The 26372-nt window shown below is 40.4% G+C and overlaps 1 protein-coding gene across 6 annotated transcripts in view; it reads right to left on the bottom strand.

The window, feature by feature from the left end:
- atp8b4 (ATPase phospholipid transporting 8B4) overlaps nucleotides 1–25818 on the bottom strand; it is a 185623-nt gene extending 159805 nt beyond the window's left edge. The window contains exons 1-3 of one of the 6 annotated variants that reach the window (XM_067971470.1): nucleotides 25766–25818; nucleotides 20849–20932; nucleotides 19338–19404 (exon numbers count right to left, since the gene is read on the bottom strand). The gene's annotated coding sequence lies outside the window, so the exon portion shown is untranslated. Of the gene's footprint in view, nucleotides 1–19337; nucleotides 19405–20848; nucleotides 20933–24780; nucleotides 25025–25182; nucleotides 25570–25765 lie in introns of those variants that run through there. The other 5 variants (XM_067971468.1, XM_067971469.1, XM_067971471.1 and 2 more) reach the window with 5 other exon arrangements.
- Nucleotides 25819–26372: the final 554 nt, after the last annotated feature.

The following is a 26372-nucleotide window of genomic DNA, read 5'->3' as shown; positions in this document are numbered from 1 at the left end:
TGTAAACAGTGAAGAGGGTAGTACCAGACTGGGGAAATGGGCAGACACGTGGCAGATGAAATTTAATGCGGAGAAGTGTGAAGTGATTCATTTTAGTAGGAAGATTGAGGAGGCAATATAAACTAAATGGTACAATTTCAAAGGAAGTGCAGGAACAGAGATCTGGGAGTGTATGTACACAAGTCTTTGAAGGTGGCAGGACAAGTTGAGAAGGCTGTTAAAAAGGCATGCAAGATCCTAGGCTTTATGAATAGGGGCATAGAGTACAAAAGCAAGGACATTATGCTAAATCTTTATAAAACACTGGTTAGGACCCAGCTGGAGTACTGTGGCTAATCCTGGGCACCACACTTTAGGAAGGATGTCAAGGCCTTAGAGAGGGTGCAGAGGAGATTGACTAGAATGGTACCAGGGATGAAAGGCTTCAGTTTCATGGAGAGATTAGAGAAACTGGGGTTGTTCTCCTTAGAGCAGGGTAGGTTAAGGGGAGGTTTGATAGAGTTGTGCAGAATCATGAAGGGTTCTGATAGAGTAAATAAGGCAAAACTGTTTCCAGTAGGATTGGTAACCGAAGGACATAGATTTATGGTAATTGGCAAAAGAACCAGAGGCGACAAAAGGAACAAAAAATTTATGCAGCGAGTTTTTATGATCTGGAATACACTGTCTGAAAGGGTGGTGGAAGCAGATTCAATAGTAGCTTTTAAAAATGGAATTGGATGAATAGTTGAAGGGGAAATATTTGCAGGGCTATGGGGAAAGAGCAGGGGAGTAGGACTAATTGGATAGCTCTTTCAAAGAGCTGGCATGGGCACGATGGGCTCAATGGCCTCCTTCTGTGCTGTATCATTCTACGATTCAATGATTCTAAAGACATTGTTATAAATTATACAAGGTTGGAGCAGCTGTAAAAATAAACAAGGTAACAAAACAACAAGGTTACTTCCGAAAATCTTTTTTTTAAAGCAACTAAAAATTGTAGAGATAATATGGAAGAGGATGCAAAATGAATCTGAAGTGAAGAACAAATCCTAACAAACTCGATACATATCTTCCTGTCCAGTAACATAAATGGCTAAAGTAGTCATAACAATCTCAAGGTGAACATCATCAAACAATTATCCACATGTTCCAGTTTCACATCTTGAAAGAGCTCTGCTGGTTGCTCAAGGAGTTGTGTTGGGCGAGGGTCAGGAAATTTCAATTTACATCAACGTTATAGGATATTTCCAAATATAAAAAGCAAATGCACTTTATTTAACTTCCATCCAAATTACGACTAATAGATAAACTTTTAAAATCAGTATTACACTGAGCAAAAGAAAGTCCAGTGTGAATAAATGACAAGTTAAAACTTTCAACAAATGCATGTTTACATCACAATCGAACTAATAATCTTCCAGTTTAATGCTGACAATTCAATAAAGAAAAGACTTGCATTTATAGAGTGCATTTCACGATCTCAGGACATCTCAAAGCGCCTAACAGCCAATTAAATACTTTTGAAGTGCGGTCATCGTTATAATGTAGGAAAGTAGGCAGCCAATTTGCGCACAGCAAGCTCCCGCAAACAGCAATGTGATAATGACCAGATTACAATGCAAACATCAATTCCCCTGTTGATTCCTATAAAATACTGTCTCAGTATCTTCGAAACACACATTAGCAGAAATTTTGAAAGTACAGTATTTGATGAAAAACAGCATTTAAAAAGAAACCCTACTTCATAGAATGATACAGCATAGAAGGTGGCCATTCGGCCCATTGTGCCTGTGCCAACTCTTTAAAAGAGCTATCCAATTAGTCCCACTCCCCTGCTCTTTCCCCACAGCAATTTTTTCCCCTACAAGTATTTATCCAATTCCCTTTTGAAAGTTGCTATTGAATCTGCTCCCACCACCCTTTCAGGCAGTGAATTCCAGATCATTCGTAATAATTTGGATGGAAGTTAAATAAAGTACATTTGCTTTTCATATTTGGCAATATCCTGTAATGTTCTCATGTTGAATTATAATTGTCATTTCCTGTCCCTGGCCCAACACAACTCCTTGAGCAACCAACAGAGCCTTTTCAAGATGTGAAACTGGGACGTGAATAATTGTCTGCTGATGTTCACTTGTGACCGTTATGACTTCTTTTGCCATTAATCTTACTGAACAGTAAGAAGTGTATCTGGTTAGTTAGGATTTGTTCTTCACTTCAGTTTCATTCTGCACCCTCTTCCATATTAGCAACTAAAAATTGTAGAGATAAAAAAAGATTTTCAGAAGTAACCAGCTTGGTGTTTTGTTATCTATTTTATTTTTACAGCTGCTCTAAACTTGTATAATCTATAATTGTCTTTAGAATCATTGACGCATAGAACGATTGGCCACCTTGCCTGCTCGTTCGGCCCATCGTGCCGAAGGGGGATGGAAGCAGGTTCAATTGTGGCTTTCAAAAAGGAATTGGATAAAAACTTGGAGAAAAAAATTCCAGGGCTACAGGGAAAAAGTGGGGGAATGGGATTGCTCCTACAAAGAGCCGGCACAGGCTCCATGGGCCGAGCGGCCTCCTTCTGTGCTGTAACTATTCTACAACTTAACTCCGTTCCCCATTTCAATTTCCCTCAGTGGTAGCACTCACGCTGTGCTCCAAAGATTGTGGGTACAAGCCCCAAGCCCCATTCCAGGACATAATCTGTACATGATTTTCAGTGCCGTACTGAGGGAGTGCTGTATTGTCAGAGATGCTGTCTTTCAAATGAGACATTAAACAGAGGCTCCATCTGTCGTCTCAGCTGGATGCAAAACATCCCATGGTACTATTCAAAGAAGAGCAGGAAATACTCTGTGTCCTGGTCGACAACTATCCCTCAACTAACAGCACAAAAAAAAATTACAGAATCATAGAATGATACAGCAAGGAAGGAGGCCATTCGGCTCATCGTGACTAGCCACCTCTTTAAAGGAGCTATCCAATTTGTCCCACTCCACTCCTCTTTCTCCATAGCCCTGCAAATTTTTCCCCTTCAAGTATTTATCCAATTCCCTTTTAAAAGTTATTATTGAATCTGCTTCGCCCACCCAGTCAGACAGTACATTCCAGACCATAACTCGCTGCATAATTTTTTTTTTTCTCCTCACGTCGCCTCTGGGTCTTTTGCCAATTATCCTTAAATCTGTGTTCTCTGGTTACCGACGTTACTGCCACTGGAAACAGTTTCTCCCTATTTACTTTATCAGAATGCCCTTCATGATTTTGAACATCTCGATCAAATCTCTCCTTGACCTGCTCTGCTCCAAGGAGAGAAACCCCAGTTTCTCCAGTACCTCCATGTAACTGATGTCTCACATCCCTGATATCATTCTAGTACATCTCTTCATCTTCCCTAAGGCCTCGACATCCTTTTTAAAGTGGGGTGCACAGAATTGGCCACAATACTCCAGCTGGGTCCTAACCAGTGTTTTATAAAGATTTAGCATAACTTCCTTGCTTTTGTACTCTATGCCTCTATTTATAAAGCCAAGGATCCCATATGCCTTTTTAACAACCTTCTCAACTCATCCTACCACCTTCAAAGACTAGTGTACGTACACACCCCAGGTCTTTGTTCCTGCACTTTAAAATTGTACCACTTAGGACGAATGAGGAGAGGCAATATAAACTATCAAAATGAATCACTTCACACTTGTGTTAAATTTCATCTGCCATGTGTCTGCCCATTTCCCCGGTCTGTCAATGTCCTCCTTAAGTTTGTTACTATCCTTCTCATAGTTTACAACATTTCATGTCATCTGCAAATTTTGAAGTTGTGCCCTGTATTACCAAGTCCAGGTCATTAATATACATCAAAAAGAGCAGTGGTCCCAACATTGATCGCTGGGAGACATTACTGCACATTTCCCTCCAGTCTGAAAAACAACTGTTCATCACTACTCTCTGCTTTCTGTCCCTTAGCCAATTTGGTATCCACGCAGCCACTGCCCCTTTAATCCCATGGGCTTCAATTTTGCTAACAAGTCTATTATGTGGTACTTTACCAAAAGCCTTTTAAAAATCCTCATACACACACATCAACCGCACTACCCTCATCAACCCTCACTGTTAGTTCATCAAAGAACTCAACCAAGTTAGCCAATCACGATTTGCATTTAACAAATCCATGCTGGCTTTCATTTATTAACCCATATTTTTCCAAGTGCCAATTAATTTTGTCCCTGATTATTGTCTCTAAAGGTTTCCCCACCATTGATGTTTGGTTGACTGGCCTGTAGTTTCCGGGTTTATCGAGCTCCCCTTTTTTGAATAGGGATGCAACATTTGCAATCCTCCAGTCCTCTGGCACCACTCCCATATCTAAGGAGGATTGGAAGATTGTGGCCAGAGCCTCAGGAATTTCCATTCCTTACTTCCCTCAGCAATGTCGGTTGCATCCCATCCGGCCCGGGTGACTTTTCTACAGTGAACACTGCCAATCTTTTGAGTACCTCGTCGTTAACTATTGTTATCCTGTCCAATTTCTCTACTACCTCTTCCTTTACTGTGACATTGGTAGCATCCTCTTCTCTAGTGAAGAAAAATGCAAAGTATTAATTTAATACTTCAACCATACCCTCTGCATCTACAAGATGATTTTTTTGGTCCTTAATTGGCCCCACCCTTCATTTGACATGTTTATAAAAAAACTTTTGGGTTCACTTTTATGTTACCCACTAATCTATTCTCGTACACTCTCATCGCCCCTCATTTCCTTTTTCCGTTCTCCTCTATTTTTTGTCTTCAGCTTTGTCCTCTACTGAATTATGAACTGGACATTTATCACAAACCTCCTTTTTCTGTTTCATTTGAATCTCTATATCTTTAGTCATTCAAGGAGCTCCTGCTATGGATGCTCTTCCTTTCCACCTCCTGGGAATGTATCTAGTCTGTACCTCAACTATCTCCTCTTTGCAGGCCTCCAATTGCTCATTTACTGGTTTACCTGCCAATTTTTTTATTTCAATCCTCCTGGGCCAGATCCCTTTTCAACTCACTGAAATTAGCCATCCTCCAGTTGAGTATTTTCACATTCGATTTTTCCTTGTCCTTTTCCATAACTACGTTAAATCTAATGATATCGCGATTACTGTTTCCCAAATGCTCACCTACTGAAACACGCTCGACTTCATTCCCCAGAACTAGATCCAGCAGTGCTTCCTTCCTCATTGGGCTGGAAGCATACTGATCAATAAAGTTCTCTTGTACACATTTCAGGAATTCCTCCCCCTCTTTGCCCTTTACACTGTTATTTTTCCAGTCTATTAGGATAATTGAAGTCCCCCATTATCACTACTCTTATAGTTCTTGCATCTTTCTGTAAGTTGCCTTAAGTTTGCTCCTCTAACTCCTTCCCACTATTTGGTGGTCTATAGTATACACCCAGCAGCATAATAGCTCCTCTATTATTCCTTAATTCCAACCAAATAGATTCTGACTTTGACCCCTCAAGAACATCATCCCTTTTTAGTGCTGTAACAGTATCTTCCATCAATTCTGCCACCCCCCCCACCCCTCCTTTTTTTCTTCCCTATCGTTCCTGAATACATTGTAGCCAGGAAAATTAAGTGCCAATTCCTCCCCTTGTTTGAGTCAGGTCTTCGATATTGCCACTATATCATAATCGCCTGTGGCTACTGGTGTCTGCAGCTCACCAACCTTATTTACCACGCTCAGTGCATTTATACACATGCACTCCAAGCCCATCTTAGTCTGCCTCATCCCTCCTATTTCTGAACTACTTTTTAATTCTAATGCTGTTTGTCTCTCAGTCCTCTGTGCACCTTGTATCACCTCTCTAATGCTTCATCTTGGTGCCCCTCCCTCTCCCAAATTAGTTTAAACTTCACCTTATTATATACTTATAATACAACACACAAGTTTTGAGGACTAAAGCATGGACACCCATACACAAGGTGACTGATGTGATTTTTTTTTTATTAAAGAAGAGCACTATGTACTTTTGACTTCAGCTAAGAAAATAAATAGATCTCCACTGGGATGCCACAATTAATCTTTCTATTTGCCCTCTGTTGCTGATCAGAGTACACACTGATGGTGTTAGGAGTCACTAGTGGCAGAACATCCAAACCTATAACCAGCCTGGGAGCCAATCTGCAAGAATTCCAATAGAGCTCCTAACCAATGGGTTATATTGCTGGGCCAGTAGCCCAAATCCCCACTGCATGTGAAGACCTCAGGTTAGCAGAGTGAGGAAGCAGAATGGTAAAATATACAATATGAAGAGACAAATACCTCCTACCGTGTAAAAGATACTTTGACTTTTGAATGCAGGTTGAGGAGGGGGACTGGAAACACTTTCCCTGGAAAATAGTCCAACACTTGCTTCTCCTTTAATAAGCAAAATCATTGAAATCCCTTTAACTCCTATCAATTCAACAATGATGTGGAGATGCCGGTGATGGACTGGGGTTGACAATTGTAAACAATTTTACAACACCAAGTTATAGTCCAGCAATTTTATTTTAAATTCACAAGCTTTCGGAGGCTACCTCCTTCGTCAGGTGAACGATTTTCACATCGTTTACCTGACGAAGGAGGTAGCCTCCGAAAGCTTGTGAATTTAAAATAAAATTGCTGGACTATAACTTGGTGTTGTAAAATTGTTTACAATTCAACAATGTCAGAGAACTTCCTCTTCTCGTGATGCACCATAATGCAGTTTCTGGAAACTGACTCACATCCTGCTTGCTTCAGTTGTTCTCAATAAATCTACATGTATTAATAATGATCATTTTTAATTCCAAGCAGTATTCACCAACATTAAATCATTTGTTTTCTTATAAAAATCACACGATTCTTTTATTATTTGTTATGGCCTCTGATGACAGAGATGGGAGCCAAGAGGCTTTCCTTCTCCCCAGGAGTCACAAGTATCAGCTGTGACTCAGTTGGTAGCACTTGCGCCCGAGTCAGAAATTTGTGGGTTCAAGTCTCACATCAGAGGCTTGTGCACAAATTCTAGGCCGACACTTCAGTGCAGCACTGAGGGAGTGCGGCACTGTTGGAGGTGCCATCTTTCAGATGAGACGTTAAACCAAGGCTGCGTCTGCCCTCAGGTGGATGTAAAATATCCCGTGGTGATATTCGAAGAGCAGGGGAGTTCTCTCAGTGCCCTGGCTAATATTTATCTCCCAATCGACATCAGTAAAACAGATTATCTGGTCATTATCACATTGATGTTTGTGGGACCTTGCTGTGCGCAAATTGGCTGCCATGTTTCCAACATCACAACATTTCAAAAAGTACTTCATTGGCTGTTAAGTGCTTTGGGGCGTACGGCGATCATGAAAGGCGCTAAATAAATCCAAGTTCTTTCTTTTATTGCCTTTAAGTGTAGCATGAAAACTTGATTGCCCTCATTTTGATTGATGAGCAAGTTTGTGTCACGAGTGTGCGCTTATCTTTGGGGGAGGGGGAGAAAAGGGGTGAAGTGGGGTCCAGCCCCCTTTACTAGGTTTTGTATCAGATGTTTGATCATGGTACATATGCGTGTTCAGATTTAACCACAAACAAAATTGTGCATTCTGCCTGTTCAACGTTGGTTGAGCAAACTTAAATAAAAATTGGACTACAAAACAAAAATCCATGTGATTCAGGAAACTAATGTTTACTCTGCATAGTGTCCTTCCAATGAAACATATCATGACTTCTTTATGACAATTGGAAGAACATTCTGTTTCATTTGTGAACCGGCAATCTGAAGTTCAGATTAATAAATTAAAAAAACTAATGCATCAACCACATCTTTTATTTTAGACTTGAAAAGGGTACATCAATTTGCAGAGAACCAGAGAGTTGGGAGGATATTGGAATTGTCATATAATTATTGCATTAGAGTAATGTACCAGTTACCAGATTTTTTTTTACTCTTCTAAATGCTAGCCACTCATGGAATTTTATTTTTGTACAATAATGGTTAAATTCTAGTGTGCATTTAAAATGCAGACAATTAAGTATTCCCTTGAAGCAATTTATAAAATTTTCCAGCATATTCGAGGAAAAGGAGGAGGAAACAGAAGGGAAATCATGATCTATAACGCTGGAGGAATCATGATTATACAGGAATGCAGCACCAGCTCACTAAAATAATGAAGATGAAACAACAAAGAGAATTTTAAAACCATTAATGATTAAACACCGATAGTTCAGACTGCAGCTGGTAGAGCCTGTGTTCTTATTCCCTTGTACTTCAGGGAAAGCTGCAGTTGCTCCAACGCTTCATTATTTGAATTGGCCTGCTCCTGATCAATGATTCTCTAAATATATCAAGAGAAATAAAATTGAGTGCAACTGAGCTGAACCTGGTATATTTGATACTTTGTACTAATCTGAGCTGTTAACCATTAAGATTTTAATCTTTAATCAGAAAAAAAGAAATGTGAAAAAGATAAAAATTATACAACATTTTCAAAATTAATCATGCTATTTAACCACATAAGCAGTAATTTATCATAATTAGTAAATACCTGTCTGCTTATACCATTTAAGATTTGATAAAGTTGGTAATTTGGACTAAATCCAAATTGCCATGTTGCATTAAAGTCTCGCAGAACAATTTACCGTTTACAAAGAAGGTTTATGGGATGATATCATCGGGGTCTAAATGATGTTATATTACTAACTGCAAATATTCAATTTAAAAAAAAAAGTATCTATTGGGCAGCAGAGCTTAAACCACTCTCCAGGATGGTTAATGGTAGCTTCGTGCAGCAGGCTGTTCCGAAATTGGATCTCCCCTTTTCAGGCTTTTAGGACATCCCACCTTTTGAGAGAAACAGGTTGGTCCTGTGCTGAACCTTACTGCTGGCTAGTCGTTTACACGACCTTTACATTTGAAGGAAGGATTTCTGCGGAAGTGAAAAGTTGCTATAAAAAGAACAATGAAGATTTGGGGAGTTTAAGGAATAAATAATAACCATTACATTTTCAAACCAATTTATCTGGCATATTACTGGAGAGAGGGGAAAGAAGAAGAAATCTGTGAAATGTTCAATTTACCCATACTGTAATAAATCACAAGCCCTGGGGAAGAAGCAGCAAGACTCAATACATCAGCTACAACCAACACTACTTATTAATTCAGAATTCAATAAAGTCAGAGACAGAGTTATGAGTGGTGCAGGTTTTATGGGCAGAAACAATGGTTTGAGTGATGCTTTTGTAAAATACCCCACAGGTCCAAACTCCTACCTCAGTTGTTTATTATTTGCATTTTATCTGCTTCCCATTATCGCCGACTCTATTCATCCTTCTGCTGGTATACTGGATCCATTGGGTGTGCATCACCGAGGTCACAACGCACCTATGCTGGACCCCTGGTTGAGTCCCCTCAGCTCCTTGGCTCTCCATTTTCCACAGAAATACCACTAGCAGTGTGCCCTCTGATACCTTGCCCCTCAAACAGCTCCTGGACTCACTCGCCCTCCACACCTGTCTCCAAATTGGACATCAGTTAGTCGGTGCTCCAAGCTGATTCCACCCTTTCTACAAGCTCAACTTCATCCTACCATGGGACCTCTGGCTTTAGCTTTGGACTATTTCTCATCTACAGGCCGCCCCTCGACGACATCATCAAAAAATCACAACGTCAGGTCACATATGCTGACGACACCCAGCTCTACTTCAATCGAGCACCACTCTCGATCCCTCCACTACCTCTTGTCAGATATCCATTCCTGGATGAGCCGAAATTTCCTCCAATTAAACATTGGGAAGACTGAAGCCATTGTCTTCGGTTCCCACGACAAACTCCATTCCCTAGCTACCGATTCCATCTCCATCCCCAGCCACTGTCTCAGGCTGAACCAGACTGCTTGCAACCTTGGTGTCCTATTTGAGCCGAGCATCCAGCCACATATTCTCTGCATCACCAAGACCACCTACTTCCACCTCCGTAATGTTGTCCATCTTCATTTCAGCCCATCTGCTGCTAAAACACTCATCCACGCTTTTGTTATCTCCAGACTAGATTATTCTAATGCGCCCCTGACCGGCCTCCTATCTTCCACATGTTCATCCAAAACTCTGCTGCCCGTATCCTAACTCGCACAAAGTTCCATTGACCCATCTGCCCTGTGCTCACTGACTGGCATTGGCTCCCGGTCTACTAATGCCTCGATTTTAAAATTCTCATCGTGTTCAAATCCCTCCATGACCTTGCTCCTCCCCATCTCAGTAACCTGCTCCAGCCCTACAACTCGGAGTTCCTCCAACTCTAGCCTCTTGTGCATCCCTCACTTCCATTTCCCCACGATTGGCAGCCGTGCCTTCAGCCATCTAGGACTTAAGCTCTGGAATTCCCTCCCTAAACCTCCCTGCATCTTTCTCCTCCTTTAAAAGGCTACATAAAACCTACCCCTTTGAACAAGCTTGAGCGCCTGTCCTAAAGTCTCCTTCTTTGGCTCGGTGTCAATTTTTGTCTGATTATACTTCTGTGAAGTGCCTTAGGACATTTTACTGGCTCTTTTAACCCAGCATTCGAACTTATGTCACACTTTTGTTTTTATAGGTAACTCTTCCCCCCCTGCCAAGAACCAGCACCACCTGATGGCTACCCGCCCAATATTTCACAAAGCTCTCCAACCGCAGCTAGCTCAAGCACAAATTGATGACCCTCTACATCCCTTTGTCCCTTCTTCAAAAAACACAAAAAAAGGAATCCCAAAACAAAATCCTATATTCCATTTTTGAAGTGCTGAATTGAAAAAATGTCGCTACTAAAAATCCAACCAAAAACATGCAAAATATAAATTGTCCAAAAACAAACAGCATCTACCATTCAAGCATATGATCATAGGAAAAATACAGCTGGTCCTCCTTTGATCAGTTACCTCCCATCTACCTAGAACTAGCCTGACCCTCATTGCCCATTAAATGTGGGTGAACTTCATGCAGGGCACGGTGCACTGAGATTGGGGAATTGTGCTTGTGCTCATTATACAGACATTTGCAAGCTGTTGCACGTTTTGCATGAGTGCACTTTAGAATGGCCTAAAAGGTCATGTAAAATAAACAGGGATCTGGTGATGTGGATTTCCAACCCAGCTAACGGCCATGTAGAATGGAAAACAGGGCCAAGAATTTTTTTTTGGGAGAGGGGATTTGTAACAGTTACCTGAACTTGTTAATTTGAAATGTAATGACACCCTTCATTCAATGGATACACATTGTATTTAACTAACCATTAAATTGTTCTGTTATACTTCTTTTAAGACAAGCAGAGTATGGGTAATGTGTGATTTCCATTGCTGGCAAACATTCATTAATGTAATCGCAGACATCCAGGCAAGAAAAGGTTGCTTGGAGAAAAGGACTATTGTTTACGCTCCTGGATATGGAAATGTAATGGCCAATTCTCCAGCTCTAGGTCAGCACTAAAAACATTCTGCTCAAAGCAGAACAGGTTTACTATGACTGCTTTTGTTGGAAGAAAGTTGTATGATCACTTACCTTTTAGTTAATGTTTCTGGTCAGTCCAAAGAATGCACGCTAAGGAACTATAATGCTTTTCAGCTTTCTATAAGCAAATATTTCAAATTGCTATCTAACATATTTTGATTTCACATGAGTTAAGTAAACCTATTTTGTGTTATTTGGATTTGGACATGCATGAAAATGCACAAGACTGAAATAGCTCCTTATATCAAATGTGTTTTATAATCTGCCGTTATATCTGGTCACATTGATGCAAGGCCGTTTCTGATACAAAAGCAGCAGTACAACTTGGGAATTCTGATGGCTGGTACACACAAAACATTAACTTGTCTTTTATCTTCCAGATGCTGTGCATTTCCAGCATTTTCTGTATTTATTTCAGTATAGCTCAGGAGTCAAGCTAGCAGTCTGACTCCCAAACACGTTACCCTCAAGAGTTATGAAAGTGTCCTGGCATTCGCACAGGGTGTACTATAACTCCAGCCCAGTGCAAAGCCAGGTTTTAAAAAGTGCACAGATGGGCCACTGGGCCTGCTGGGAATTTTAAAAATCAGCATTTATAACGTTAGGAGAAAGTAAATAAGACTTTTTTTAAAAAATCACCTTTTAAACAGACCTCTGCAAATGTCTACAAATACAAAGAGGGGGCTCGTTGATCAAGCTCAGTCTGACATACAACCAGCAGTATAACTCAGGTCAGTTGCTACACATTACTCTGTAGAACTGTTGAGAGACAGGTACCTGCAGTGTAACAGCAACCTTACACATTACCTCTCCACTTTCAAACGTTAATCTGTTTGGAATAAAAAAATACCAATCCGCATGACTAGTGCTCTCAGGTGCTTTCATTAATTAGTGGTTCTACGTGCAGTCACTTGAAAAGCATTAGGGTGGGGAGAGCAGAGTCAGCTCAGCAGATAAACAACACAGCCAGTTGTAAGACAGATGGTGAAAAAAAAACAAGAGGGCAAGGAAAAATGTAACAAACCACACAGGAATTATTGAAGTTCCTTCAAGATCTCAAATAGAATGGTCTAATGTTACTATAATTTTCAAGTGGCTCTAATTTTAGACGCAACAAGATGATTTGCAGTTGTCCCAGATTATACATATGCTTACATAAAGTGAATTAACTTGCACTCTTACCAGGAACAGAGTCAAATGAACAAATCTTGACTGGAAACATCCCAGGTCAACAGCCTTAGGTTCAGCTGTATAATCAAATCTCTTTCCTCCAGACTTACTAACTGCAATCAACATACAATCCACTTCTTAACCGAACATGCACTATCCGTCTGAGCTCTTCACCAGCATGATAGAAATTTGAATTTCTATCTACAATAATCTCCCGTTTCTTATCCTCTCAGTTTGGTGTGCTTTGTGAAGTAAGTTTTTCTCATGATTTTTTTTTTAACAGAAGTGAAAATGAAGACAGATTATATTAATACCAGTGGTATTACTTGCTGGCTTTTGATGGTCATATGCCTAGTGCAAATTTTATGTTGAACTAAATTGAGTTCATTTGCAAAGCCTTTTATGCTTTGATAAGAAGAGTGGATACCTCATTAGGAGTTAGGGAAAATGACCTCATGCTGCTCTTCACAGCTTCTGCAGAGGAGCATTGGCCAGGGTAATTTGCATACATGAGGGATGAGGAGAACAAGGAAAAGGCCTTGCCATACATATTCCAATCTGTCCACAGACCTTGTCGACCTCCACTGAAAGTGACCAAGTAGGTTTGGATAGGAGTCATTTAATCACTCCTGCCCTCTACCCGATCACAGACCTTCCCCTTTGTCCTCTTCCTTATTCACCTCCTCCTTCCCCCCCCCCACCCCCACTTTTCCCTGGCTTTGTACTTGCTTGTAAACGGTTGAATCTCTAACTTCATCCAGTTCTGATGAAGGGTCATCAAACTGAAACGTTAACTCTGTTTCTCTCTCCAGAGATGCTGCCTGACCTGCTGAGTGTTTCCAGCATTTTCTGTTTTTATTTCAGATTTCCAGTATCTTGCTTTTTTGTTTTAGTGCATTAGGCCCAAGGCTAGTTCAGTGGTGAAGTGCATTAAGCCATCTCTGCTGCCTTGGGAGTGAAATTCTGACGTTTGAAACAAGTAATCAACCTCTGGAACCCTTCATCTATTTCCCCCCATGCGAAGATTAAAATTGCCTCCCACACATAACCTCTGGGTGTTTCTGCCAACCTGACCAGCACTTGCTCTTTTTTATGCCATTTTATATTCATTTTCATCAGTGTTGCACCACAACACTGCAGAAAGTTCTAGGTGCTGCATTAACATACTGGTTTTTCAATGTTTTCTAAAGCCTCTATGAATACTGGTTTCACAATGTGAACATTCAGCTTTTTCATCACAATCTATGGTAAAATTAGGAGTTGTGATTATTTCTCCTTTCATTCAGCATTGTTTTAATTGCATTGCAGTTGTAGTGGCTTTTGAGGCACTGGTTGGGGGGTCTAAGGACAATGCTAATCATGGTAACAGTGGTGCAGATAGCAGTGGAATTGAAATGGTTCAGGTAGGATTGCATAATTGCTTTGATCCAAGTCACATGGGTAGGGAAGGGGAGCAGCAGGACTTAATTACTAACAATATACTAGTAATAATAAAGCCAGGCAAATTAATTCTGAAGTGGGGTAATTTCCTTTCAGCTTGTTTTGAAGAAGTGAGAAGGCAGTACAGCTAGTGATGATGGTACAGAGATACCTTAGGAGAGTGGGAGTGACAGAACTGTACTTGGGACTGGAATATTTTTGACTTTTAGATGTGGAAATACATTTGATCTGACCTTGTATAACGTCCACTTGTATGTGTAACTTTGTAGTGTCAAAATCCCGACAGGTTATACAGTTGTTTGGAGACCCCCTCATCTCTGGGTTGTTTGTGAAATTTTATATTTGCTCCTGGTTAGCCAAAAGATTCTATGGCTGAGTTCATTCACTTAGGTCAATAGGTCTTATAATTTTAATAATCCAAAGCCTCCATGTCAAGAGTCAGATTAACAAAGTTAATATTTAGTAAATATCAAAAACACATTAGGAACATACAGGACTGAAAAAGACTATTGCCATCTGGCTAGTCACAATGTCTGGGAAATCCCGTAATCGCATAATACCAGGCATGCCGCTCATCAAACTTTTTGACAGGTACTTATCCAACTCACTGGAATTTGCTGATAAGATCAGCCCCCATTACCTCCCTTGGCAGTCTAATATACACTTGAGAAAAAGTGCAGTACTTAAAATTCAGCGTGATCATGATAAAATAACCCTAGCACTCTGTAGAAGAACAGTTGGGTAAAACATTCTAGCGCAGTGAAAATTACATTTTGCCATTTACCAACACTGATTGAAAATGCTCATTGCTTATCATTGTATTGCTTCAGATCTTGCTATATAGCAAAAACCATGATATACTGGTACTGTGATGCAATGTCCAACACAAAGTGTTAAGAAAGCAAATTCTGTTGAGACTCATTAGACTTTTAAAAATTAGTAGAATTAGTTGTTACAATAAATGGTTTATTTCTTCAAAAACAGTCTCTTTACTGATTGCAATGGTATTTCCACTGTAACCATGCAAAGTATGAGATTTGTAATGATGAGGTTCTGCGCTATCTTTTGTATACAAGAGGCGGCATCTAAAAGAAGGATGATTTATGCTACATTAAAAAAAAATTACAAAAGTAGATAGTATAAGTAGCACCAATAATGGGGTAGATATTCCAGGAACACTTCTCACCACGATGGACGTCTCGGCACTCTACACCAGTATCCCCCACGATGACGGCATCGCTGCGACAGCATCAATACTCAACACCAACAGCCAATCTCCAGACGCCATCCTACAACTCATCCGCTTCATCCTGGATCACAATGTCTTCACCTTCGACAACCAGTTCTTTACCCAAACACACGGAACAGCCATGGGTACCAAATTCGCACCCCAATACGCCAACATTTTCATGCACAAGTTCGAGCAGGACTTCTTCACTGCACAGGACCTCCAACCAACACTATACACCAGATACATCGACATTTTCTTTCTATGGACCCACGGTGAGGAATCACTAAAGAGACTACACGATAACATCAACAAGTTCCATCCCACCATCAAGCTCACCATGGACTAACTCCTCAGAATCAGTTTCTTTCTTGGACACACGAATCTCCATCAAAGACGGGCACCTCAGCACCTCACTCTACCGCAAGCTCACGATGCTCCACTTTTCCAGCTTCCACCCTAACCACGTCAAAGAGGCCATCCCCTATGGACAGGCCCTGCGAATACACAGGGTCTGCTCAGACGAGGAGGAACGCGATGGACACCTACAGACGCTGAAAGACGCCCTAGTAAGAATGGGATATGACGCTCGACTCATCGATCGACAGTTCCGACGGGCCACAGTGAAAAATCGCGTAGACCTCCTCAGAAGACTAACACGGGACGCAACCAACAGAGTACCCTTCGTCGTCCAGTACTTCCCCGGAGCGGAGAAACTATGCCATGTTCTCCGCAGCCTTCAACATGTCATCAATGACGACGAACACCTCGCTATGGCCATCCCCACACCTCCACTACTCGCCTTTAAACAGCCACCCAACCTCAAACAAACCATCGTTCGCAGCAAATTACCCAGCCTTCAGGAGAACAGCGTCCACGACACCACACAACCCTGCCACGGTAACCTCTGCAAGACATGCCAGATCATCGACACAGATACCACCATCACACGAGAGGACACCACCCACCAGGTGCACGGTTCATACTCCTGTGACTCGGCCAACGTTGTCTACCTCATACGTTGCAGAAAAGGATGCCCCAGAGCATGGTACATTGGCGAGACCATGCAGATGCTGCGACAACGGATGAACGGACACCGCGCAACAATCGCCAGACAGGAGGGTTCCCTCCCAGTCGGGGAACACTTCAGCAGTCAAGGACATTCAGCCACCGACCTTCGGGTAAGCATACTCCAAGGCGGCCTTCGAGATACACGACAACGCAAAATCATCGAGCAGAAATTGATAGCCAAGTTCCGCACCCATGAGGACGGCCTCAACCGGGATCTTGGGTTCATGTCACGCTACACGTAACCCCACCAGCGAACAAATGTTATCTGTTTTTAATATAACGGGTCATTTGCTGTCTTCCTTCCGGATGTCTCTATGTCTCTGCCTATCTCTCTCTCTTTTTTGGGGGAGGGGGTTTGTATATTCGGTGGCCTAGTAGGTGACACCTCTCTGTCTGCTCACTGTGATTGCCTTGGCAACGGGCAGTAATCACCAGGCATTGTTCTGTGATTTATAAATGCGTAGGATTCGAAGATTTCATTTCCACAACATTCACCTGAGGAAGGAGGAAGCCTCCGAAAGCTTGTGAAATTTAAAATAAATTTGTTGGACTATAACTTGGTGTTGTAAAATTGTTTACAATTGTCAACCCCAGTCCATCACCGGCATCTCCACATCGTAGATATTCCTGTCAGACAACCACATGTAAAGTTCCCCTGGGGCTTTACAATGATTATATCCTTATATGGATCTCCAGCTACAGCCAAAATACTAGGATTACTTTGGCATAAGATGGTAATTTCCAAAATTCAGTGAGCTATTTCATAATAATGCTTTTAAAAGGGGATTGGCATTTGGGAAGATTCTTACAATAGCAACAGGTTTATCGAACTGGAAATGGGCAAGATAACACATGATACTTGATGAATATTTTAACTTTTACATGATCTAAAGAAAAACATATCCATTAGCATGTACATTCCCCAGTCTCCAAAACTACTGAGCTTTCAAAGACACCAAGCACAATCTTCTTGAAAACTTGCCAAACTAAGCGAAAATGCCCCTTATGTACTTATAACATTGGGCCAGATTTTCCCACAACAAGAATGGTGACGTACACCATAAATCTCACCGTCTAGCATGCCGATCTCATCGTGGACGCAAGCAGAGCTGTGATAACGACCGTCTAACTGTTTTCAATCACCTGTTTTCCATTAGCCTCATTGCAGAGATGCACAAAAATCCCAGGAAAATATGGAGTGGAATAATTAATGGCTTAAGTCACTTACTTCACAATTTCCTCTTTCTTTTGTGCCATTCAAGGGTCCCTATGACATAGATGCGTCATTACAATGTCGCAAGTCTACAAGAAAATCTGGATCATTTTTTCTTTTTAAGGTTTGTGTCTTAAGTTTGCTCCATTAAAGGATAATTGTGAAATATGTCAAAGCGATCAACAACCTTATATGAGGAATCCAATGACTTCAGTGAGTGGAGGTTATTTCCAATATTAGATTTAAAACAAAAAAAGTCTCAACAAAATGAGGTAAAATAGATGGACTGTGAAAACCATAATTATATTCTGCCCAATTAAAAGGAAACCCATACCCCATTACTGCGTTGTCTCGTGGTTGAAATGATTTTCTACTGGAAGTATTCTCATCAACTTTCCCAGTTTATTTTAAATTTGTTTAATTTTCAACTTCAGTGAAAAACATCTAATTGGACAATTTTCAGTAGAGACAATAGAAAATAAGGACAGTTGGGTGGGGGTGGAAGAAAAGCTCGCACTTGTGAATAATTTTAATCATCACAAAACAACCCAAAAAATCTTAATACTTCAACTAATTGGTCTCTTCAAAACAAATAGAAAATCAGACAGCTGATACACACAAGCTGTACATTAAAAACATGTCCTCCACATCTTTCAGCACATGCATCTTGTAATTCAAACATTTAACTAGAACATATTTGAAAGAATTTATAATGCAGCTTTGTCAGCATAGTAATAAAATGATCCTGAAGGACAAATTAAATAGCAAGATGGAGGGCAATTTTACATACTCAATAAAGAAAAACTGTTACAGATCATAAAGCCATTTCTCCCAGGATTCGTTTATTGGAGCTGAAAAATGTTTAAGAAGCTACTTAAATCCTATCAATCACTTTATATCTGTTTAGAGGAGTTCTAGAACTCAACAGCAAAAAAAGAAAAGATAGATTTACACAAAACTTCTTTCAGTAGGTGGATGGGCGGAGGGGGTGGAGGGGGTTCTGCAAAATCTCAGTAAATTAGTGGTTAAGGCATCCCAGTGAAAAGAGAAACTACAGAAACGTTAAAAAAAGCTACACGAGGGTAAGGGTGTCTAAGCTTTTTTGCCCTTGTGGGCAACATGGTGAATACCATAGAGGCTTGGGGGGGGCACATGAAAAGTTTAAATCAATGTTCCCATTAATTTCCATATGGCTCAAGTTGCTGATAGTAGCAATTTTGTGTGTTTTGATTGATCCACCAATGAGGCAACATTACTAAAACCAGCCTATTACAAAGCTCCAGCTCCACGAAATTCAAAACTAAACAAACCAGCTTGTAAGAAACACATGCACAAGTAGGACTGAGTCATCCGGGTTCAGAGGGCTGAACTGCCAGAGCTTGGGGCCACAATTTGGCTACCCCTGCTCACGGGGGCTACAAGCAGAGGTTCAGGTTTCTCAGTCAACTTAAGTGTCTAAATCAGTACATGTTTGAAGGAAAAGAACTAATCTCATCTAATTCTATGTGCCAAATATGACCGGCTTTAAATGGTTTTAAAGTGACAATTTTGTACTCGTGACAAAATATGTACATTTCCATGTTATGCATTGAATGGTTGGCCTCCATCCCATAATACAGCTACCAATGATAAGCATTCATAATACTGTACTTCAATGATAGAAGTTCAGTCTCATGTATTAACCCTATGTAAACAACAAAGTCAACATTTTAATTTCCACATCAGTATTTCATGTTTTTAGTATGAGCTTTGTTACCTTAGGTGATCCTTTCTTACCTCATTAACATAAAAGTCTTTGCATTTCTTGTTTAAGTAGTAGATATCTGGGAGTTCCACCAGAAGACTGTAAAACAAGTTGGTTTGCAGCTGGAGTTTACCAGTCTCTCAGTTCATGATATCCAGTAAACTAAAAGATTGTTTTAGCTCTTCCAGTCAGACACACAGCTCGTTTATTGCTTTCACTACAACATTTCCAAATGACTAATCAGTTGAGAGGGCAAAGCCTTAATGTAATTACATTAAACAGCTCCAAACCTACAATGCACTATCAGTGACGATGTTTGCGAAGTTAAAAATGCACAACGAAGTCTGAATCAATGACTTATTATGAAGACATCTTGAGATAGATTCAACCATGCAGCCTGCATACTGGTTTAATAGGTAACTTTAACATACAGATAGTTACAAACTCAGATTTTCACTGCCACGTGATAAAAGCTGTGTGTCTCAAGCATGAAATTAAAATCAACACAATCTTTAAAATGTATATTACTGCAAAACTATGCCTTGAACAGAATTGTCAGTTAGACTACAATTGTACTGCCACTTTCTTATGTTCTTATGTTTCCCTTTGATGAAGGGAGTTTTTATATCAACGTGAATGTGACAGTATAACTCAGGAGTCAGGTCACAATCTGACTCTTATGCACACTAAAGTCAAGTGGTGCAAGACTTCTTCCAGGAGGTTGTCTCACACTAGATTCACTGAGTCGAATATGCAAGGAGGCAAATTGCAGCCCAAAGCATAACTGTGGTTTTGCCAACTGCACTTTTCAGTTACTGGTTGCAGGCTAGTAGACAAAGGTCAAAGAGACAGATACGGGATCTCATGTGGCCCATCTTAGCATCCAAAAAACAAGCCCATCATATCATCTAACTATACCTTGAATGAATCTAAGGTTTTCATTCTACTAACATAACTGGTAAACAATTCCAAATGTTTTTGCACAACCTTTATCCTAAATTGTTTTCTTTACCCGTTTTAGCTGTCCCCCTCACCCTTGGCCTACCCTGTAGTTGTGATCCCGATCTATTGCATCCATCTATACTCTTGCATACTTCTATAAAGTCCCTCCTCAGTTACCTCCTTCAAGAGTCCCAGTTTCTCCAGTCTTTACTTGTGACCCAATCCTCCTTATGGCTCTTCTCTGTTCTGCCTCCGGCATGAATGTTTTCCCTCATGCCTCGCTGACCAAAAATTTACACTTGAAACGTGGGCTGACCACAGTTTTATTCTCCATAATTGCATGAAAATATCTGATTATGGTAATTGTTCAGCCTTCATCACTGAACACCAGTGTATAATCTTCACCATAAAAAGTGGTCCAACTAATGAGAGCTATCATCTGAATTTAGAGAAATGTTCACAAGTTGTGAAAACCACATTCAGCAACTTTATGCAGCACAATCCCTAAGTGTGCCCTTCATGCTTGAATCATTGTATTTAAATATTGGGGATTTCCATCACTATTAAATGGGTTGAAAACATGCCAAGCTCTGGAACTTACCTGAATAGAGGATATAACTTTGCAATGATGACATGCCAATAGCCACAGAAAGGCACTGAACAGAAGTGGCTCCTAGCTTCGTTGCTGCGTGGGAGAAAAAGTAAATCTGTGAAACAGCAGAAATCAGTCTTTTTTTTCTAAGAACTTAAATGTATATTTTGGAGATAACCATATGCCTGCATTGTTTGGATTTAAATAGTATCTCTTCAAAGTATGTCTTAAATAGTACGTCTGGTGGCCCTGGAGAGAGCGCACGCAGTGTCCGCTGGTACACTTGAGGCCTTCCACGACCGGTAGGCATCACAAAAACACTCCAGTCCTTGAGGACACCGGAAATAATATTGTCATTTAATAAGTTTCCCTTTGTTTTGTTCAAAGTTATTAAAGAAAAAAAGGAAAAAAAGATCAGACATTAGTTAAAAGAGCCATAAGCAACCAGAGAGTTCATCCTTGGCGCATTACAGCATTACATCTAGTATAACAGAATAAGTCAGTCTTTTAAACCTGACACTGCTGTTACAGTGCAGTGTTAAGGAACTGATTGACCCTGAATCACCCCAAGTATGTTTATACTGGAATCAGCACACATTGCAAACGATTCATTCCACTTAGCACATGTATTCAAGTAACCTGTACTGCTAACAATTAAAAACCTTCATCTGGGGGCGGGGGGGAAAATGAGTTGGCACTGTCCGTTAGCACATTGTACTTTGACCTGGGTAAGAATTCATCCAAGCCTAATGCAAAATGAGCTCTCTTTCAATAAGAAACTTAAGTGAAAAGACCAAGGTTTACAGTATGGTACAAGGATGAATTCAAAAATTCAACAAAGGAATTCAAAAGTGCACTGAACCTCACGAAAGATATATTGGCCTTGGAAGGGGTTCTGTGCAAATTCACCAGAATGATACCAGGGCTTAAAAGGTTAAAATATACGAGGACAGGTAGCCATAATCTTAAAATTAGAGCTAGGCTATTTAGGAATGAAATCAGGAGGCACTTTTTCCACACAAAGGGTAGTGGAAATTTGGAACATACTCCCCCAAATGACTATAGATGCTGGGTCAATTGAAATTTTCCAGATTGAGATTGGTAGATTTTTGTTAGCAAAGGGTTTCAAGGGATATAGAACAAAGGTGGGTAAATGGGGGTTGAGGTACAGATCAGCCATGATCTAATTCAATGATGGAACAGGCTCAAGGGGCTGAATGGCCTACTCCTGTTCCTATGAATAAAGGTCAGTGAGAATAAAACAGTTGAGACGTTTTATTAATGGGCACAAATTAAACAGACAAAACAATTGACAACTTAGCAATACCACTCTGGGACCAAAAGGGGCTAGTGAGAAATGAAATTCTTCAGACTACAGCAAAAGCAATGTTTTTGCAAGGTTACACATTTAGGTGCTGAGGGAGAAGATTTCCCACCCAACTGTTTACTTTTTAAAAACAGATTTACAGTTTGTGACACACAACGCGCAGAGGAAAGATTCCCCGTTAGTTCAGACTACAGGAACTTTACAAGTGACGGAGCTACACTCGATGCTGACAGTCGGTGCCAGAGTAGAAAAAATATTTTAAAACTCACTCTACAAACTGGTACACAAGATTATACCATATTTCACTTCACCCAGCAAAATAAAGTTCAATATCACTTCTACCGCTAACACAAGGTGTACAGGCTGACCATCTGTTCCAATTAGTCACAATATCCCTCCAGCAAAAATACAATAAATTGACGATGGAAAGATGGCACGAAATTGCTGTATATTTAACCCCTCACTCTGGAGAATGTTCTCGGACAATAACACATCCCAGGGCCGAGATGACATTTATAAACCAATGAAACTGCGGTCCTGCAATTTATGGCATCACCTTGAGGCTGCAATGTCTGAGAAGCCTTGTTACACCTTCTGAATTTTGTATGTAATTTTGTATTTATAGACAATTTGCAATTCAGTGCTAATATACCCTACATCCACATATTATATTTACAAAATGTATAATGAAAGATAGATTTCATCACTTATTGTGCAATGCAAATAAGATTGTAACATGTTGCAATCTTCAGTTATGTGTCAATTTCTACTGTAAATGTCAAATTCGACGAAGTGAATGTCTGAGATACAATAAGGCAATTTTTTAAGTAATAAACTATTAGCTGTGTCTATTACACCAAAGTTAACATGATTTTCAGTCATCTGATCACAACAATACTGAAGAAATATGCAACAGTCTTTATGAATCTACATAAATTACACACAGCTTTCAGTTTAATTTTCACAATCCACTCAAAACACTACCCAAGAAAAATTGGCAGCTGTGTTTTACTGTGAGGCAACAGTAAGTGGGAATGTTTTCATAAACTATACACTGGACAAAAGACAAGAAATTTTGTGATACATTGTGTACTGCTATGCAGCTCAACCTCTTTACAACACTTTATTCTGAAGTCGGCTAAGATGGGCTTTTACCTTGATCCTAAGCTGAATCTCCATCAGTAAAAGAATTCAGACCATGTATAAACCACCAATAATAGTTGAACTTTCGAATGCTTGAAGACGATGCACTTCCCACAGCCAAACAGCAGCACCACCGGTGAACAACCAGCAAAACAAACCAATAACAGACGTAAAGCATCTGAAAAATCCCACCCATATTACTCATAGCCGCAGACTCCTACAAGCATCTGGGAGTCTGGGCAAACAATGCCTATCTGTATGGTCATAGGAGGTAACACACAGTATGAGATGTGGTAACATCACAAAACCACAGGAGCTAAGCGAGAGCAGTTTATTCGGGTCATCTCAACCCCGAGATCTACTGCTGCCTTGGAATACTATTGCAGCCTCTCCACATATATTTATTTGGATCACTATATATGCACATATTTATAATCTATAAAAACTAAAATCTTCCCTGTAACATGCAGTAAAAATAAATCTCAATAGTATCACTTTTGAACAAGCTGCACAATTTGATAACATTCGAGCCAATGCCCACAATATCCCTGTCTGCCAAAACACACAGGAAAAGAGAGAAACAAAGATTTGTATGTTACAGAGAACAATTTACTCTGGTGTGTATTGCAAGCCAGTAACCCATCTGGGAGTTGAGATCACATTGACAGAGCATTCAAGCTCAACTCATGTTGTTCATATTGCTATTTGAACCCCTCTATAAATTCTGTCTTGTAACACATTATAGATTGTGTTCATAAACATTTCAGTACATAGAAATTTCAGCACAGAAAGACACCAATTAGTCCATTGTGTTCATGCTAAAACCATATCAGTGTCAGCTACTCTAATCCAGTTTATCTGTTCTTTCCGCTCAACCTTTATATATTTTCTCATCAAATATGTAGCTAGCTCCCTTTTAAATGCCATGATTGACTCGACTTCAATAGTCACTTGTAGTAATGCATTTTGTATTCTAATAATCGATTGCAAAAATTTCTTCTGATATGCCCCTATCTGCCAATCCTAAATTCATGCCCCTTTCTTACCATGTTACCAGCCAACGGAAATAATCTTTGACGATATACACGATTTGAAAGCCTTCTAATCCTCACTCCTCCAATGAGTGTAACCCTAGCTTTTCCAAGTCACTCAAAACTATCACCACTGGTAAATCTACCTTGCATCTTTTCTACAGCTCCAATACAAAGGAGGTGCTCATCACTGCACACGACTACATTCCTGTTATTAACCATTCTAAGGATGTATTTACCTTTCCCTAAGGCTGTTGTCACGTGTACACTGGGATTTGAAAAAGTGGCAATGCGTTGAAGTTCCAAAAAACTCCAAGCGATCTGAATAGTTATTTTACTGGTTGATTATAGGTGACAAGTATAACTATCATAACCCACAACAGTAAGCGGATACAGATAAGTAGAGATGAGCAAGTTCTAAGAATTATTTACATATTTACCAGCAAGCTGCCGTTCAAACACTGAAAACCTTTTTGTCTGTGTTCTTATTGAACTTCAGGGTCTTCCACCCTTAAGTAACCACTCATAGAAAACATTAAATGCTCCTATTTCAGACTCCTGGCTCCAGGCTCCTGCCACTCTACACCGAGGTACACAGCAACCAAGTGCTTCCTACGGGTTAAATATCCCAGTAAACCCCCCCAACCAGTCGCCGTCGTTCATTTATTGCAAAAGATACTTTGAGAGACACAACCACTCGAATGAGGAAGTCAGTACTCTGCTTCCAATTATGTTAAAAGAATTTCCTGCCCCCCGCCCCCATTATAAACCCTCAGGAAGGGAATGTTTGGAGGTAGACCCGCGCCCTCCTTCCTCTTACATCACCTCGGTTCACTACTCACCGGGATCCCGTCTCCTGTCACACATACACCAACTTGGTGCAGAAATGAAGCCGGAATCTGACTGCTGTGGGCTGGGCTCAGCCCTGGGTTGAGAGAGAGAGAAACTCTGGCTGGTACAGGAAGACCAGTGGAGGTAGACAGATTGTTTGGAAAGACAGAGACTGGCTGAGAGAACAAAAAAGATGAGATAGATGGAAACACTGACATACAGGGAGATAGATGGAAACACTGACATACAGGGAGATAGATGGAAACACTGACATACAGGGAGATAGACACTGCCAGGAAGAGAGGACGGAGGCAGAGACACACTTTAGCCGATAAAAGGATTAGAGACACGCTAAAGGCTGCCCGCACCTCCTAATGCACACCGACCATGGCCACAAGTTGCACTCTAGCGCTTGAACCGTTCGTTTTTTAAAGTACACTTCAACAACCATTTACACGCGGACACTCAGTCTGATATACCACCGAGGAGAGCACTGACGTGTTACACTAGTGATTACACCCATAGGAAGTCGGTTTGATCTCAAAAGATAAAAACACTGCATAATATAGTCGGACATGTAAAATATTTTGAAACCTTTGTTCACATCACAATTCCATCGTACAGTTTTGTTTATTCCTGGCTTTCTAAATGTTGGTGGTGTTACGATTCGCTGTTCACATTTAATGTGGGTGCGGTTTATATTGTGACTAAGAATAGATACCATGCCCAAATTTAGACATTCAGTCCCACCCCTCCAATTTTTTGACATTTTATACTCTTGTTTCTCCCTCTCGCCCAATTTCTTTTTCAAAAATCAGTTATTCTCCTTTCGAGACGAGGCGGAATTATTTAACTCAGGATATCTCCATGGACACCATCAGTCCCCCCTCCTTAATCAACTTAATTGGAAACATGCTTGAATAATACTAGAAGGGATGCTCCTTCCCACTCCAGACAATTAGAATATCAGTGGTCATGGCAGTGTCAGTTGGATGGGTTGAACGGTTTTTCTCATTGTGTTTTGTGATCTTGAAAACAACACTGGCAAAACCGAGATGTGCAGGTTTAGTGAAATCCCCTAATTTTTTTTGGAGTTGGGTAGCAGCTTTGCCCATAACAGTGAATTTTTAACTAAAAAAAAAAAATCCTTTTTTAAAAAGAAACATTTATTGGGGTAACTGGGTGATTGGCTTTGTGTGTC

This window comes from Heptranchias perlo, chromosome 34, assembly GCF_035084215.1.
Source record: "Heptranchias perlo isolate sHepPer1 chromosome 34, sHepPer1.hap1, whole genome shotgun sequence".
In the NCBI taxonomy this organism is placed as follows: domain Eukaryota; kingdom Metazoa; phylum Chordata; class Chondrichthyes; order Hexanchiformes; family Hexanchidae; genus Heptranchias; species Heptranchias perlo.
The sequence above is the reverse complement of the archived record's forward strand: the minus strand, read 5'-3'. Positions and strand labels throughout refer to the sequence as shown.